Source organism: Hordeum vulgare, chromosome 6H, assembly GCF_904849725.1.
Source record: "Hordeum vulgare subsp. vulgare chromosome 6H, MorexV3_pseudomolecules_assembly, whole genome shotgun sequence".
Lineage (NCBI taxonomy): Eukaryota > Viridiplantae > Streptophyta > Magnoliopsida > Poales > Poaceae > Hordeum > Hordeum vulgare.
In genome coordinates, this window is record NC_058523.1 from 429,794,051 (window position 1) to 429,802,101 (window position 8,051).

Here is an 8,051-nt window from a genome sequence, read left to right on the forward strand (position 1 = left end):
AAACGACAGCTCAGGTTTCTCCAAACCATAGTTCATACTGTGTCATCTCAACGAAAATACGCGGTGCCCTATTTAAAGTGAATGCGGTTGTCTCTAATGCATAACCCATAAACGATAGTGGTAATTCGATAAGAGACATAATAGTATGCACCATATCAAATAGGGCGCGACTATGGCGTTCGGACACACCATCACACTATGGTGTTCTAGGTGGCATGAACTGCGAAACAATTTCCACTTTGTCTTAACTGTGTACCAAAACTCGCAACTCAGATATTCATCTATATGATCATATCATAGACAATTTATCCTCTTGTCACGACGATCTTCACTCTGAAATAGCTTTGAACTTTTCAATATTTCAGACCAGTGATTCATCAAGTAAATACTCCTGTATCTACTCAAGTCGTCAGTGAAGTAAGAACATAACGATATCCACTCCGTGCTTCAACACTCATTGGACAGCACACATCAAAAATGTATTACTTCCAACAAGTTACTCTCTTGTTTCATGTGGTATGTTTTGCATGTCTCAAGTGATTCGAAATCAAGTGAACACAAAGATCCATCAGCATGGAGCTTCTTCATGTATTTTGCACTGACATGACTCAAGTGGGAGTGTCACAAGTAAGTGGTACTATCATTATTACTTTCTATCTTTTGGCACCAATATCATGAACATGTGTAACACTACGATCGAGATTCAGTAAACCATTGAAGGTAATTATTCAAGCAAATAGAATAACCATTATTCTCTTTAAATGAATAATCGTATTGCAATAAACACGATCCGATCATGTTCATGCTCAACGCAAACACCAAACAACAATTATTTAGGTTTAACTCCAATCCCGAAAGTAGAGGGAGCGTGAGATGTTTGATCACATCAACCTTGGAAACACTTCCAACACTTATCGTCACCTTGCCTTTATCTAGTCTCCGTTTATTCTGTAGCTTTTATTTCAAGTTACTAATCACTTAGCAATCGAACCGGTATCTAATACCCTCATGCTACTAGGAGTACTAGTAAAGTACACATCAATATCATGTATATCAATTATACTTCTGTTGACTTCGCCAACCTTCTCATCTACCAAGTATCTAGGGTAGCTCCGCCTCAATGACCGTTCCCCTCATAACAGAAGCACTTAGTCTCGGGTTTGGGTTCAATCTTGGGTTTCTTCATTAGAGCAACAATTGGTTTGCCGTTTGATGAAGTATCCCTACTAGCCCTTGCCCTTCTTGAAACTAGTGGTTTTACTAACCATCAACAATTTATGCTCCTTCTTGATTTCTACTTTCACAGTGTCAAACATTGCGAATCGCTCACGGATCATCATATCTATCCTTGATATGTTATAGTTCATCACGAAGCTCTAGCAACTTGGTGGCAGTGACTTTGGAGAACCATGACTATCTCATCTCGAAGATTAACTCCCACTTGATTCAAGCGATTGTTGTACTCAGACAATCTAAAAACATGCTCAACGATTGAGTTTTCCTCCTTTACTTTGTAGACAAAGAATCTTGTCGGAGGTCTGATACGTCTCCAACGTATCAACAATTTTTCATGGTTTCATGCTATTATCTTGTCAAACTTTGGATGTTTTGTATGCCTTTTATATCTTTTATGGGACTAACTTATTAACTCAGTGCCAGTTCCTGTTTTTCCGTGTTTTTGACCCTTTTCAAAGGAGGATTTTAAACGGAGTCCAAACGGAATAAAACTTTCGAAAAGATTTTTTCCGGAACATAAGGTACGTAGAAAGCTTGGGAACCAAGGTAGGGAGTCCCGGGGGAGGCCACAAGCCCTCGTGGCGTGGCCACGGGGGGGGGGGGGGGGTGGCTCCCAGGCTTGTGGGCTCCCTGGGCCTCCCCTTCCCTAGCTCATTCGCCTATAAATTCCCTAAAATCCCAGAAAAAATCAGGAGATCCACAAAAATACTTTTCGGCCGCCGCAAGCTTCTGTCTCCGCAAGATCCCATCTGGGGGACGTTCTGGTGCCCTGCCGGAGGGGAGATTCGGATACGGATGGCTTCTTCATCAACACCATGACCTCTCCGATGATGCGTGAGTAGTTGACCATAGACCTACAGGTCCATAGCTAGTAGCTAGATGACTTCTTCTCTCTCTTGGATCTTCAATACAAAGTTCTCCATGATCTTCATGGAGATCTATCTGATGTGATCTTGTTTTGTGGTGTGTTTGTCGAGATCCGATGAATTGTGGATTTATGATCAGATTATCTATGCATCTTATTTGAGTTTCTTCTGATCTCTTATATGCATGATTTCATATACTTGTAATTCTCTTCGAGTTGTGGGTTTTGTTTGGCCAACTTGATCTATGAATCTTGCAATGGGAGAAGTGGTTGGTTTTGGGTTCTTACCGTGCGGTGACATCACCTAATGACAGAAGGGGTAGCAAGGCACGCATCGTGTTGTTGCCATCAAGGGTAAAAAGATGGGGTTTTCATCATTGGTTTGAGTTTACCCTTCTACATCATGTCATCTTGCTTAAGGCGTTACTCTGTTCGTCATGAACTCAATACACTAGATCCATGGTGGATAGCGGTCGATGTGTGGAGTAATAGTAGTAGATGCAGAAAGTATCAGTCTACTTGTCTCGGATGTGATGCCTATATGTATGATCATTGCCTTAGATATCGTCCTGACTTTGCGCGGTTCTATCAATTGCTCGACAGTAATTTGTTCACCCACCGTAATATTTCTTATTTTGAGAGAAGCCTCTAGTGAACACTATGGCCCTTGGGTCTACTTCACACCATATTTTTAGCCTTACTATTTTTCTTCGTTGCACTTTCTGCCTTCGGATCTCATTTTGCAATCAATCTTGAAGGGATTGACAACCCCTTTATAGCGTTGGGTGCAAGCTCTTTTGTGTTTGCGCAGGTACTCTGGACTTGACGCGATTCTGCTACTGGATTGATACCTTGGTTCTCAAACTGAGGGAAATACTTACTGCTCCTGTGCTGCATCACCCTTTCCTCTTCAAGGGAAAAACCAACGCAAGCTGAAGAGATGACACAAAATTTCTGTCGCTGTAGCAGAAGGATTTCTAGCACCGTTGCCGGGGAGGATCAAGTCAAGAACTCATCCAAGTAAGTGTCGGAAACTCATCTCTTGCATTTACTTTTTTTGCCTCTCGTTTTCCTCCCCCCCACTTGTGAAAAACAAAAATTTACAAAAATATTTACCTATTTCGTTTGCCTTTTTCGTTCGCCCTTTTCTCTCACTTGCTTTCTGTCTGCTTGTCTGCGTGCTAATACCTGTATGGCCCAACCAAGGGATTTTGATGCTCACTATGTGAGGTTGGAAGGGATTGAAACTAGTGTTAAAGGCTTCATGTCTACATAGTTTGATTACAAAAGTTACTTTCGTAGAGAACTGAAGGAGCAAAATTCTTTTTTGGCTTTTATGAATAAAGAAGTTGATGATATGACCAAAGAACTCCTTGCGTTAAATTCTCAGTTTGCTCGTCTTGAAAAATTGGTAGGCCAGATTTCTGATAAACACGCTACTTTAGTCAATAAAATGGCTGCTAAACCTGAAATTTGTGATGAGAATCACGAAGATCTTAAAGTGTTGGTGTGACTCCCATTGAATCTTTGTTTTCTTGTGTCAAACCTAATGATGATGGGGCTGGATATGAATCCACTTTGGTTGAAAAACGCCCCAATGATTCAGAGTCCATCTATCTTGATGCTAAAAGCATTGAAAGTGGAGTAGAAGATATTAAAACCTTGAGTAGTAATGAAATTACTACTTTGGATTTCAAGGAATTCAATTATGATAGTTTCTCCTTGATTGAATGCATTTCCTTGATGCAATCCATGCTAAACTCTCCACACACTTATAGCCAAAACAAGGCCTTTACCGATCATATCGTCGAAATTGTGATAAAATCTCTTAAAGAGAAACTTGAATTGGAAGTTTCTATCCCTAGAAAGCTTCATGATGAGTGGGAACATACTATCAAAATCAAAATAAAAAACTATGAATGCAATGCTTTGTGTGATTTGGGTGCTAGGGTTTCCGCGATTCCATAGTCTTTATGTGATATTCTGGGTTTTAATGAGATTGAGGAGTGTTCTCTTAATTTGCATCTTGTGGATTCTACTGTCAAGAAACCCATGGGAAGGATCAATGATGTTTTTATTATTACAAATAGGAACTATGTACTCGTGGATTTCATTGTGCTTGACATTGATTGCAATCCTACATGCCCTATCATTCTTGGTAGACCTTTCCTAAGGACTATCGGTGCTATCATCGATATGAAGGAAGGGAATATTAGATTTCAATTTCCTTTAAAGAAGGGCATGGAGCATTTTCATAGAAAGAAAATAAGATTTCCTTATGAATCTATGATGAGGGCTACTTATGGTTTGAACACTAAGGATGACGATACGTGATTCTATCGCCTTATGCCTAGCTAAGGGCGTTAAACAATAGCGCTTGTTGGGAGGCAACCCAATGAATTTATCTTTTTCTTTCTGTTTTGTTGCGTCCACACCATCATAATTCTATTATGATTGTGTCTTTTGTGTTTCTTTTTGTGTTTGAGCCAAGCAAAACCTTTATGACTAGTCTTGGTAATGGTAGTTTGATCCTGTTGGAAAAAGACAGAAACTTTTCGCTCACGAGATTATTTTTCATTTTTATTCATAAAGATATTTTGAGTTGATTCTTTTTGATTCTGGTTGATATGCCTTTTTCCCATGTAGTTGTAATGTTTCAGAATTTTTGAGGTACTAGAAGTATACGAAGTATACAGATTGCTACAGACTAGTCTGTTTTTGACAGATTCTGTTTTTGTTGAGTTGGTTGCTTGTTTTGATGAAACTATGGATAGTATCGGGGGGTACTATCCATGGAAAAGTGAGAATACAGTAATGTAACACCAATATAAATAGAAATCAAGATTGCTACAGTACCTAAAGAAGTGGTAGTTTGTTTTCTTGTGCTAATGATTATCACGAGTTTCTGTTTAAGTTTTGTGTTGTGAAGTTTTCAAGTTTTGGGTGATGTTCTCATGGACAAAGGGATAAAGAGTGGAAAGAGCTCAAGCTTGGGGATGCCCAAGGCATCCCAAGCCAAATTCAAGGACACCAAAAAGCCTAAGCTTGGGGATGCCCCAGGAAGGCATCCCCTCTTCCGTCTTCAATCCATCGGTAACATTACTTGGAGCTATATTTTTATTCACCACATGATATGTGTTTTGCTTGGAGCGTTTTGTATCGTAGGAGTCTTTTCTTTTTGTTGTGTCACAATCATCCCTAATGCACACCTTTTTGAGAGAGACATGCACTCATCGTGATATTTCTAGAATGCTCATCGTGCTTCACTTATATCTTTTGAGCTAGATAATTTTGCTCTATGTGCTTCATTTAGATCTTTTAGAGCACGGCGGTGCGTAACTTGGTAGTTGGCTTGTGCTATGAAAGTAGTCCCAAAGGTGATAGGTACCCAAAGAGGATACACAAACTTCCATCTTCTTGTGCATTGAGTAGAAAGAGAAGTTTGATTCCTCTCAATTAGTTTTGAGACGTGGATTTGGTAATATTAAGAGGTATGTTAGTAGGGTGTTGTGAATCTAGAAATACTTGTGTTGAAGTTAGTGATTCCCGTAACATGCACGTATGGTGAACCGCTATGTTAGGAAGTTGGAGCATAATTGATCTATTGATTTTCATCCTGTGTGTTGCGGTCGGGATAGCGCGATGGTTAACACCTACCAACCCTTCCCCTAGGAGTATGCGTTTAGCACTTTGTTTCGATTACTAATAAAAACTTCCGCAACAAGTATGTGAGTTCTTCATGACTAATGTGAGTCCATGGTATAGATGCACTTTAACCTTCCACCATTGCTAGCCCCTCTATTACCGCACAATTTTCGCCGGTGCACAAACCCACCATATGCCTTCCTCAAAACAGCCACCATACCTACCTACTATGGCATTTTCATAGCCATTCCGAGATATATTGCCATGCAACTCCCAGCGTTCCGTCTCATGACTTGTGCCGTCACTCTCATATTGCCATTGCATGATCGTAAGATAGCTAGCGAGATGTTTCAACGTCATACGCCAAGCTAGATCGTTGCACATCCCGGTACACTGCCGGAGGCATTTCCTATAGTGTCATCATCATTCTAAGCTTTGAGCTGTGAGTAAATAAAAGTGTGATGATCATCATTATTAGAGCATTGTCCCATGTGAGGAAATAAAAAAATAGGCCAAAGTTTCCCACAATAAAAAAAGAGGCCAAAGAGCCCAAATAAAAAAAAGAGAGAAAAAGAGAGAAGGGACAATGCTACTATCTTTTTCCACACTCGTGGTTCATAATAGCACCATGTTCTTCATGATTGAGAGCTTCTCGCTTCGTCACCATCATATGCTAGTGGGAATCTTTATTATATAACTTGGCTTGTATTTTCCAATGACGGGCTTCCTCAAATTGCCCTAGGTCTTCATGAGCAAGCAAGTTGGATGCACACCCACTAGTTCTCCTTTTGAGCTTTCACATATTTATAGCTCTACTCCATCCTTTGTATGGCAATCCCTAGTCATTCACATTGATATCTATTAATGGGCATCTCCATAGCCCTTTGATACTCCGAGTCAATGTGACCATCTCCTCCTTTTTGTCTCACAACCACCACCACACTCTATTCCACCTATAGTGCTATATCCATGGCTCACGCTCATGTATTGCGTGATAGTTGTAAAAGGTTTGAGAAAGTAAGAGTGCAAAACAATTACTTGGCCAATACCGGGGTTGTGCATGATTTAAATTAGTTGTGTGGGGATGATGGAGCATAGCCAGACTATATGATTTTGTAGGGATAACTTTCTTTGGCCTTGTTATTTCGAAAGTTCATGATTATCTTGCTAGTTTGCTTGAAGTATCATTGTTTTCATGTCAATAGCAAACTATTGTTTTGAATCTTATGGATCAGAACATTCATGTCACATGAAAGAAGTTACAAAGGACAACTATGCTAGGAAGCATTCCACATCAAACATTCAGTCTTTATCACTTCCCTGCACGAGGACGAGCAGGAGTTAAGCTTGGGGATGCTTGATATGTCTCCAGCGTATCTATAATTTTTGATGGTTTCATGCTATTATCTTGTGAAACTTTGGAAGTTTTGTATGCCTTTTATATCTTTTTTGGGACTAACTTATTAACTCAGTGCCAAGTGTCAGTTACTATTTTTTTCCGTGTTTTTGACCCTTTTCAAAGGAGGATTTCAAACGGACTCCAAACGGAATAAAACTTCCGAAAAGATTTTTCCCAGAACAGAAGATACGCACAAAGCTTGGGAACCAAGGCGGGGAGTCCCGAGAGAGGCCACAAGCCCTCATGGCGCGGCCAGGGGGGCCCCGCCCGTCCCAGGCCTGTTGGCTCCCTGGGCCTCCCCTGCCCTAGCTCATTCGCCTATAAATTCCCTAAAATCCCAGAAAAAATCAGGAGATCCACGAAAATACTTTTCCGCCGCCACAAGATTCTGTCTCCGCAAGATCCCATCTGGGGCACATTCTGGTGCCCTGTCGGAGGGGAGATTCGGATATGGAGGGCTTCTTCTTCAACACCATGACCTCTCCGATGATGCGTGAGTAGTTCACCATAGACCTACGGGTCCATAGCTAGTAGCTAGATGGCTTCTTCTCTCTCTTGGATCTTCAATACAAAGTTCTCCATGATCTTCATGGAGATCTATCCGATGTAATCTTCTTTTGCGGTGTGTTTGTCGAGATCCGATGAATTGTGGATTTATGATTAGATTATCTATGAATCTTATTTGAGTTTCTTCTGATCTCTTATATGCATGATTTCATATCCTTGTAATTCTCTTCGAGTTGTGGGTTTTGTTTGGCCAACTTGATCTTTGATTCTTGCAATGGGAGAAATGCTTGGTTTTGGGTTCATACCGTGCGGTGACCTCACCTAGTGACAGGAGGGGTAGCGAGGCACGCATCGTGTTGTTGCCATCAAGGGTAAAAGATGGGGTTTTCATCATTGGTT